The 10,817-nt window shown below is 39.4% G+C and overlaps 1 long non-coding RNA gene across 3 annotated transcripts; it reads left to right on the top strand.

Moving 5' to 3' along the window:
• Window positions 1-581: 581 nt before the first annotated feature.
• LOC130147069 (uncharacterized) lies at window positions 582-5,958 on the top strand. Of its 3 annotated transcripts, XR_008821097.1 has the most exons (4): window positions 588-681; window positions 1,149-1,277; window positions 1,887-2,009; window positions 4,374-5,958. It is a non-coding gene; the product is annotated as an uncharacterized LOC130147069 (long non-coding RNA). The 3 variants fall into 3 exon arrangements; XR_008821096.1 differs by lacking the exon at window positions 4,374-5,958 and having other exon boundaries at window positions 582-681; window positions 1,199-1,277; window positions 1,887-2,307; XR_008821095.1 differs by lacking the exon at window positions 4,374-5,958 and having other exon boundaries at window positions 1,887-2,307.
• The last annotated feature ends 4,859 nt before the right edge of the window (window positions 5,959-10,817 follow it).

The raw sequence follows: 10,817 nt of genomic DNA, 5'->3' as shown, positions 1-10,817 counted from the left end.
CATTTAACAGCCAGACTGTTATTTATTTTCCCTTTTAACAAATGGGGCTTTTGTTCATCTCCTTCCTTCAAGCAGCCCCTTTGGTAATCTTTGTTTGTTCCTGAACTTAGGACCAAGTTGCTGAATCATCTCTGACATAAAACACAGTGAGGGTAATGCATGCAAAGCAAAGACTACTGAGTAGAGCGTGATAGTGCTAATCCACTCGCATTTGTTCCTGAGAGGAAAATGCAGCTTGCCACTGTAACAAGAGGCAGCAGAGCACAGTCAGAGGAATTGTACCAGGGGCTGCATCGCAAAGAAATGGTACCATAAACTTATTTGCTGTGATCCTTTGTGGGCATGGTCAGAATTGGAAGGTGGGTGTTCTTTTTCCAATATCTTGTGTTAACTCTTGGAAAAGGGAGCAGCTGCCTCTTACATGCAGAGCAGCCTGGTGACAGTGCACGGGAACAGATGGCAGAGCAAGTGTCTCTTTCTTTGCATTTAGGCAGTCCCCTTCTCTCCTCCTGCTTCTCACAAACAGCCTCAGTGAATTTTCTTCATGCTATAAAGATACTAAACCTTTTCTTTTTCACTCCAGGAAACAATCACCCTTGCTCTTTGAGAAGTAAAAAGAAGAAAGAGGGGGAAATCTAAAGTGCTAATTCTGTGTCCCCCCAACCCCTGCCCCTTTCACAGGTCAGTCAACTGAAAAAAAGAGATGAGCATTAAGACTGCATTTTTTTTCTGCTCCTGTGGGTTGACAGATAGACAATCTTAACAGCATTTGGTATTTGCCTTGCTGTACAGAGAAGCCATGGGATAGATTTCAAACTGGGGAAGAATTAGTGTAGCCATTCCTTGATTTCTGCATCAGTGCCAGAGGTTTTTCCTTTTGTATCAATAATCTGAAAACAATGCTTAGTTTATAGATATAAATATGGATCGTTTATACAGATACAAGCAAAACTTCTGCACAGCATATATTAGCTAGTGACTATTGTCTGTTAAGTATTGCTTGATGAGGAAAAACCATAAATGTTTTCACATAGTTTCCCTGTGATTTAGACAAACTGAGTTATTGAAAATTGTGCAATGACTTCCACTTGTAAATACAAATTAATTCGGAGGTCATATGGACACTTTTGAACTCAATGTTTTGGCAGACTCCACTGGGACCAAACTAACATGGCTAGGTGCTCTGTTCTTTTCTAAGAGGCGTCCACCCAGCCGTTCAGAGTCTGCTGCTGACAAGAGTGCCTGGAGCAACTAGACTTGGACGGGAGATGCTGGTGGTAGGTCACCATACTGAGACTGATTCATTCAGACTGTCTGCAGGCTCACTTAGTGCCACTGAGTTGGCTGCACTTTCTTTACCTTTGCAGTTGTGAAGGCTAGAGATGTATGTATTTTTTAAAAGGCAATTTCAGATTCTGACATAATTCCAAGACCTCTGGGACTTCAGACACTCTGTAGAGACAGTAGTGCCTAGGCTTCGATCCATGCTTGCTGTCAGGCCCCTATTCCTGCAATTACAGATGATCCTGTAACTCTTACTGTCCCACTTTTGGAAAGAATCAAACAGCAACCTAATGCAAAACTCAAAATCCAAATATATACTGAAGCAAACCAGAGGGTCATTTATTTCTGTACCTGGTGAATATTCCATTTCCTGAAAAGAAAATATTAATTGCAACTCTCAATATGCCATGTGTTAATTTAATATAGATATTTTTCAGTGCTCTGAAAGATCAGAACATGAGCTAGATGTTTGCATGGAGAAGCACTTGAACATATTTGTTGATTAAATACTCCTACGAGTTAAGACTTTATTTCAAGGTCTTTAGAAATTGTTTCCTGATCATCTTTTGTAAACAAGCACTCTTTACGTATTCCATTAATAGGTGTTTTGTATTGCTGCAGATGAATCTGAAGAGACTGGACCCTGGGAGACACTCTTTGTTATGTGGTAGTTTCTTCAGGGCTTTGTAGAATGTCACTTTGAAAATGTAACACGATGGAAACCGGTGAGCTGTGCTCTCTCATGCAATAGAGTTTACATAAACATTGAAATGTTGTTTCTGGTTGATATAGCCTTTAACTTCTATGAACACTGTCCTCAAGCTACTATTTTTAAAATGCGGGAAAACACAAAATATTTTGCCTGCGTACTCTGTGTTGTGAAATCATATGAAGTTTTTAATTCAGTTGTACATTAATTAAGTTGGCATTGAAGTGGCAAAAACCAAAACCACGCTAAAAAACCTCAGGCCACAAGGCCATGACAGATAAAATCATAAGTACCAATAAAACGTTATAGCTCTGTCACTGTTCATTGAACATGCAGCTAAGTTTGGGGGTGGGGGGTGGGTGGGTGGGTTGGTTGTTTGGTTTGTTGTGGGGGTTTAGTATTTTTGCTGTGGGTTTTTGGTTTGGGGTTTTTTTTGCTGGTTTTTTTTTTTTTTAAGTATGAATGTTTTCTACATGTCAAAATAAGCTGTAGACTTTAGTGAACCCACAGTCCAGGGGTTTAGGTACAGGTGTACTTGCACAAGAAATCCCAATAGCTTTCACTAAAAGTATAGAGTGTAGACTGAGGTAGATAAAGGAACTATAGAACATTATTTTTTTAAAAGCTGAAAATGATTAGATCTGTATTCTTCTGTAACTTGTTCCTGAAAGGGTGGGTAGTACAAGGTGGGTAATGCAACTGCTCCTGATGCAGACTTCAGCTCTGTGAACTTTTGTGCAACTTCACTGCCTTCTCGGACTCTGGATTATATTAAAGAACAGAAATAATTACACTGAGGGGCCTGTCCTGCATTCCTAACATAAGCAAGATGCTTATTGGATTTGCAGTCTAGGTCTGTCTTTTGTTTAGTAAAAGCTTTGAAGCCTTTTGAACAAGGACCAAGTCAAGATCTTTGAGTGAGACCTAAGCAGAGTTCTGCATAAGTAAGAAATACACTCCACATACATGGAGCATAATTATTTACATTTGTTCTGCGAGTTCTTTGTAATCTGTGTTCTTTTGACATGCACAGATTTCATAAACGTGAACTGACTTTTGAGATGGCAAGAAACACAGCACTTCATACAGAGAAGTTGCTTTGTATATATAAAATATGAGTGATGGGCTTGATAGTGTGTGTGTATTCACCGCTGTCCTCTACTGGCTGTATGTAGAACTGTGCAGCCCTGTGTTCAGGAACACTGGGCAAAGGCAGAAAAATTTGCTGTGCCACTCATTCAAATTTGAAAACTAGTCCCGAGTCAACCATGTTTACAGCTGTTTTGCATTCGTCTTCCCATAATGTTAAAATAAAAGAAATAAAGAAATTTTTTTTTGGTTTGGTTTTTAAGAGTGAGCTAATATCTTTTTCTATGCTAGCTGACACAGTTAGAAAAAAAAAGACAAAATTTCAGGCACAAAAGCCTACATCGTGTCTGACAAAGAAGCTGAAACATGCAAGTAAAGCAAACATTAAAAGCAGGTGGCCTGAGTTTAACATAATTGCTAATTGATTGGCTTCCTCAGAGAAAAGAGAGCTGATACCTCCAGGTAACAGGGCTACAGTGGCACACATGCGAGGTACCAGTTACCTGTGAAACTAAGAAACAGTTTCTGTAGCTCCAAAACGCTCTCCAGAGTACTAAGAAAAATTAGATGTTGAAATCAGGCCATTTAAACCTGTCTTTTTATGTCTCAGGTTGATACATAGCAGTTTTGGGGCATTAGGCTTTGATTTTGGGGTGGTTGTCTGGTCCCTTAGTTCTGTGTTAGCCAGCAGGAATATGCACAACTATTTCCCTTATAACACTTTCCTCTAAGGAATGTTAGTTACCTCTTGCTACATTATACTTCTCTTAATTATAGAATGGGATAAAGGCTTTTCATTCATTGCAGCCTAAGCATATTACGTAGTTCAGTGTCTTGTCACAAGGAATTTTCTAGAGATTTGAAGAGGAAAACAGATAAAATTTCCCTTTTTCACTGATCAGCTCTAAGCACTTCTATATCTGAAGAAGCTGGTTTTGTGTCCCTAGCAAGGAAGTGAAAAGGGAAGCCAGCCTTTTTATTTAGCTCAGGAGCACAAAGTTTATCACAGCAGTATTTGCTCCAACTGTGCTCAGAAAGGCTGTATGTATGCGCAGCAGCATTTGGAAAAATGGCTGCTTGGAGACATAAATCTCCCGAGACCTCACTATGGTGTGTAGCTTTGATTTCTTTCCTAATGCAATAAAATGTTGTGTGCCTTAATACTGCCTCAAGTTCAAGCAGCTTCTTGCTATATTTTCCAGGGTGGAGGAGGGGAAGAAATATAGTTGGGAAGAATGTTGCTTCAGAAATGTAGTCTTGTTTATCTGACACTTTTACACGTTCATTTCAGTGGCAGAGCTGGAGGTAGTTGAGGACCACTGACAGGAGCGTTCCAGCCTGGCACAGGGCATCCTGCAGCTGAGCTGCTTCCATGGGGCAAAATGGAGGCATGTCTTCCTAGCAGTGCGCGGAAACCTCAGCGAAGCAGCAGTCTGGTTCTCATGGTAACCAGGATTTCCATATACTGCAGGGGTACACACAGTCTGACATCACTTTGCTGCAGGGAGGATTTCTGTGCATACTCAAGGACTAAATTAAGCCCTCTGTAAAAGGAGAATGTGTGTCCATTTTCATGTCTGTAAGTGTATGGCTTTCCTTATGTGAATGGAAGATGAAAAGTGAGAGAAAAAGAGGTTGCAAAATTTTATTTCTCTAAGCAGAAATAACCCTGACACAACCATCTTCTCATTTTTAGTTTGCACCTCATTTTAAAAAGCAATAATATCTTGCACAGCTGGGAGGAAAGAAGATGCTAGCAGCTTCTTTAGGTCTAGAGAAAATGTGCTTTGGTAATCAGAACATAGGGAAAGAGATTTACTGAACGTTAGGAGGTCCTTTTTGCTGCAACAACATATATACAGATTTTAGCAGGGAAAGACTGTAATGAAGATGTGATATTCATCATGCATGGCACAGTGACATCTGGTGTAAGACGTGCTGTGCTGTGTGCTGCAGTTCCCAGCTAGGAAGATAATCCATGTGCTTTGGTGTTATCAGACTCTGCCGTGGAGCCCAGTGAGAGGTCTCCTTGCCCCTCATTTAAGATGAGCCATACTTATTGTAATATCTTCCAGGGCCCCATGTTACTCAATTCTGTATATATATTCTGTCATGGGGAATTATGATACAAGAAAACCTGACTTGAGATCTCCATATTCCCATTGTTCTGTTAAGGAGATTGGCGCTCCCTGAGTGTGAAAGGTCTACAGTTGCTTGTAGATCATTTACAATAGGCCTGTATATGGACCTAAAAAAGCTTAAAATTTCCTGGAGGTTTGGCTGGAGGTTGAAGACATTTAGCATACTGAGGAACCTGTTGTTTTTTTGTTTGTTTGTTTGTTTTTTGTTTGGTTTGTTTTGGTTTGCTTTGTTTTTTTTAATTTTCTTTTTGGCAGTAACACCAATTCTGAACTGAAAACACTTCTCATACAGCTATTTTGGCTTGTATTGATCTAAATCATTTTGAAGCCTTCCATTTGCAGAGCTTTAGTATGGGCTTTTGTGAGCTCTGATATATGGAGATCCTGCAGTGCCCAGGCAGACACCAGTTATAAAGCTGCAGTTCTTCCCTTTCCCTCATTACAAACCCTCATCTTTCTAAATGAAGTTCGGTGCAGCACTGCATAGGTTTGGTATCCACACTGCTGTCTCAACTATATGATAAAAAGGCCTTTGATTTGTTTGACTTTTGAACAGGGTTTTACTTTGCAATGTGTTTTGTGAAGCACCAAATATATTCCCAGATGATCACAAATTAAGTGACGATGTTAAATAAACATCAGTATATTTCTTCTGAATCTAGCGTACCATTAAGTGATACAGAGCTTTCAACAAATTGCTGCTTTTTCATGTTCTAGTGAACAGATTTTACTCTTCTTCTGAATTATGCTTCCTTTCTTTCTTCTTGGTTATGAATCAAAATTTTATTACATTACTGAAGTTAAATGTGCGATGTATAATCAGAAATGTAACGATAAATGTCTTTTCCTTGTCACCTACATGTGGGGATGAAAAGAAAGAAGAGGTAAAAATGAGAAGAAATAAAAGCCAGACCTTGGTACTTTAACTGCTATATCCTCCAGTGAATTGTTTTCTTGCCGGCAGCTTCTGGTAAATGTGGAAAACAAAATTGGTGGTTATGTAATGCCTTGAGAGGAAAAAGAGCCTGCTTTGAACTGACAACAGCCTTGACAGCTCGAATGCTGAAGCTGGAAATATCTCGTCAGAAATACCATCCTTAACATTGCAGAGCCCTACTGGAGTCCTTCACTCTTTGATGGAAAGGCAGGCCAGCACCTTTGCATGCAGCTGTACTGCAACAGTGCAGGGCCACCGGCAATGGTTAATGACAAATAATACCTGAGCTCTGCTTTGGTATCAGTAGGTGCTGCGTGCTCACTGTCCCTTCTGTACCCCTGAGAGGGAGGTGATTTTTCTGGCCTTCACAGTGGAATATGGTGCAACCACTGTGACAATGAAATCAGAGTGATGGCTTCTTTAAGAACCTTAACTGTATTGCTTGGCACCAGACGTCCTTTGCTTCCTTTTTTTCCAGATTAATTCAGATAGGCATTCATAATTAATTATAATTTTCTATTTGATTATATAACTATAATGAAAATATTTATCACACAAGTAGGAAGAGACTTGCCTAGGCTGACCGTGACATATCTCTCTCCACCCTTCCCCGCATTTTTTTTATTAGTATGGGCCATAATGTAGTATTTTTTATTTATTCATATGTAATAATGCAGTACAAGGGCGCATGTTATTTATTCTGGTGTAATCATAAATTAATTTCTAGGTCACACAGGTAGAACTTGCAGGGATGTGAAGAATCTGCAGGCATTGGCAATAACCTGTAGATGGCATTAGCCTATGAACACGGTGAACAGATGTGATGTCTAGTGAGTTAAAAGAGACTGCAAGAGAGAAACAGTGGGAAAAGAAATTAAAAACAAAAGAGAAGGTCTCATTGCTTCATTAAAAGAGGAAATTTGTGAGAAGGAATCATAAAAGTGCTCCCTTCTGTTTGTTTTTTTTTTATCTTTCTTGTTCTTAAACATCCCAGACTGACCAAAGTCCTTGGCTGAGTGCACTGCCCAGTCCCTGACACCCTCTCTGGCACGTTGTAGCACCCAGGTAATGAATGCATCCATAATGGTTCTGCAAAAGAAGCCCAGACAGGCGATGCCCCATATAGTGCTCCATCACGCTCCACACAAGCCAGTGTTGGGATTTTGCATGCCTGGAACAACCGATTCCACCGAGGCACATCCTGACAGATTCAGTGCTTGCCACCTTAGGTGCCATGGCCCTCAGCAGGCTTCCCTTCCCACAGCCGAAGATAGGAGTAGAGATCTCCAGCTCTGGGAGGCTGAAAGAAATTAAAATTTCCAACATGTGCAGTGCATGTGACAGTGAGCCTCTTGTCACCACAGGCAGGACATCAGCCTGACAAGGACTTCCACTAGCCAAGGCCATGTCACTGCCAAACAGCAGTCCGAGGGGCAGCCTGCCAGCTCCTTTCTTGACACTACCTGCTCTTCTGCCGCAGGCAGGGTGGGCAGTGATGGGGGCAGGGCAGGATACCACTAGCTATTGTGAAAGCAACAAACAACATTATATACCTGAAGGTTATACATTTCTTTATGTAAAACAATAAGTTGTACTGAATGCAAATGTAGTAATATATTTATAAATGTAATATATGTATTATTGTACATATAAATATAATGCAGGAACTACACATATGACTCTGTATGTGTGTGCATATATACATATATATACTTATGTAAATAGATAAAATTAAGAGCTACACAAAGTATACTTGCTTATTATCAAAAGCCTTGGCCCACTCTTTGGCAGTATAGCTCCAACATTATTTCATGGGTCTTTCTCACAATACTCAAGAAAAAATTATTTCTTGTCCTCTGTCAAAATTTTTGATATTTTTTTTCCTGCCTTGTTATAAATCAGGATGATAAAAGCTTCTGCATACCAAATTCTCAGTCTCCCTCTAATTAAATTCAGAGTGGCTCAACTGATTCATTCAGTTTCCAACCATTTTTTAGTCTGGCTTAATAATTTGAAAGGTATCCTTCGTAAGTAAAAAATGGGATTTTTCATTCCACCAGTATTTTTTTTCAGTAACAGATAATCTCACAGCTGAGCTCTGGTTAAAGCCATCACCCTGGCTAGCTGTGGTAAGGCAGAGAAATCGGGCAAAATGTCTGGGATCAACACCTTCTCAGTAAGGAAAATAGCATTTTAAGTGTGTTGATAATTGTGTGCCCTATATACCATCTACTGGAAGCAGCATTTGCTGTCAAGTCTCAGATTCCTCAGAAACTCTTCTTTAGGTGATACAGACATTTTGGACATAGCAGTGCTCTCACTGGCTCTTGCAAATGATGCAACTGTTGTCTAAATATCCATATCTTTATAAAGTGTGTTAATGGCAGATTATTTCATTCTTCTGAAGAAGCCCTTTCAATGGTGCTTCTTTGCTGTATTTTTCTGAGGGAGTGTGAAAAGCTATTAGGTGTTCTTTTACCCTCCCTCTCACAACATCTTGAGCTGTTTACTTTACAATGTGATTGCAACCACGATCTCATGCTATTAAGCTTAACCAGGGGGTTGTTCTGCAGCATTGCTTGACATTTGCTCTAGGATGGGTTCTGCTCTGAGCTGTGTTCATCTCTCCTCATACCCAGAGAATACCCCGAGATTCTGTTTTATTTTGCAGTTATAATTTTTATTTGATTGAGTCCTGGGTTTTGGAGTTCTAGTACTACATTGGGTAGTGTGACCTGTAAAAACGGCCTCCTTCTCCTCCTTCTCCTTCTGATAATTCTCGTCAGGTCTCTGACTTTCCTGATATTTTATTGTTTGGGCAATGTTTGGTGTGTCCTACAGCCCAAGGCACTATGATGAGCACAATATTTCAAGTGCAACTTTTACCTAGCAAACACACTAATGAATAGGATACAAATAAAAACCCAACCAGTCTTGCCTCAGAAAGAAATAACCTGTCTGGCAACAAATACTCAGTAGCATTCAGAAACTCTCTTAAGTGAGATTTGCTTGACTGCTTAATCAGTTGACTTATGGATTAGAGGTTTTACTAATTTCTCACATTCCTATACTAATACATTTTTTAAAATTTTCAGTTTTCTTGTATTTATTCAGACAACTTAAAGAAATCAGGTAAGACCTGTTTGAAACAGACAGGAATGTGATACTAGTCTTCAAAATTTTCTTTAGTGTCACCAGGTAAGAACTGAAAAAAACCCGTATTACACTTCAGAATCACTGGAGGGAACTGATTTTCAGAGCTGCTAAACAGGTGTGCTGACCATGTTGAGCTGCACGTGTAGAATTATGTGTTCATGCCTCTAACTATAGGGCCAGAACTATTTCAAGCGTAGCAGTTTGTGGTTTTTGTAACTTTTTCACCAAGCTGGAATGTATATGACTGCAAAGGACATGACCTCAAGAACTTTCAGCTCTGCATTCCTGAGCGTTTTGAATCCTTCCTCCAGCCCCTTCCCTGGACCCATAACCACTCATGCCTTCGAGTAATTTCTCTAGGATTTTGGAATATCTGTACCTAAAGGCTTAAGTCTCATAAACTACAACATGCAATTCATCTATAGTGTTTCAGTGGTATTTTTAGGCCCTACAACAGCTTCCCGTAGTGGTATACAGATGAATTTTCCCAAGGAAGGAGTTGCATGCCATGTTAGAAGACTACTGACAGCAGCCAAATTCACATTGGTGATGCAGCTGATCGATGCCCAGTTCAAAATGGCTTGATCTGTCATGGGCACTAACCCTCGGTGACATTCAAATGAATCCAATGCAGCTAGAAGCCCCGATGAAGTGAAAACAGCAATCAGCATGAGAATAAATATTACACTGATTATTGCAGGAATTGATAATCAGTTTTTACACTTATTTATCATACATTACTCCAGAACAAAATAAAATAATCATGAACCTTTGAAACAGTTTGTGAATTAGACAAACGTGAGAACAAAACATCTGGTTTTCACTCTATTTTTTCCCCCCATTTTATATACACATAGCAATAAAAGTATTATAGGTGTGTTAATCTCACTATTCTTTGTTTAGAAACCTGGCTACAATGAATTTGGGAATGCTTGCAAACACTGCACAAAATCTTAAACCTAGAAAATCAAGGCACAAGCTGACGTCTTTCAGGTCCAGATTCAAAGACTGCAAGCACTTGAGCTAACAGGATTGCTTTTATTATTTTAATTAATTTCCTTATCAGTGAGGAAACAGTGTCTTAATCTTTGGAGTCAGTTACCAGTACAGAGAAATCTAGTTCTCATAATTACATTTGAAATGGTAATTTGGTAGCCACACAAGAATCCCTCTCAATATATTTTCCCTAGATAAAGTTTTTCCAGAACAATTTTTTTTTCTTTGCATAATTATGCTCTCCTTGGCATTGTGAATAAGGGAGCAAACAACCTTCTAGTAAACTGCCACTGTTTAAGTCTATGAAATGCCATATAAATTCTTCCAGTGGTTTCTATGTTTATTTCTTAGCTATCTGTATATTGCAATTGGTGTTCACACATACGTGATTATATGCGTAGTAATTCAGTGAATACATATATATTATACATATCAATTAAGCACACATGCATTTAACCATCAATTTTAAATCCGTAGATGAACTTTTCTGCAAGTGCAGGTGGGC

This window comes from Falco biarmicus, chromosome 3 (assembly GCF_023638135.1).
Source record: "Falco biarmicus isolate bFalBia1 chromosome 3, bFalBia1.pri, whole genome shotgun sequence".
In the NCBI taxonomy this organism is placed as follows: Eukaryota; Metazoa; Chordata; class Aves; order Falconiformes; family Falconidae; genus Falco; species Falco biarmicus.
The sequence above is the reverse complement of the archived record's forward strand: the minus strand, read 5'-3'. Positions and strand labels throughout refer to the sequence as shown.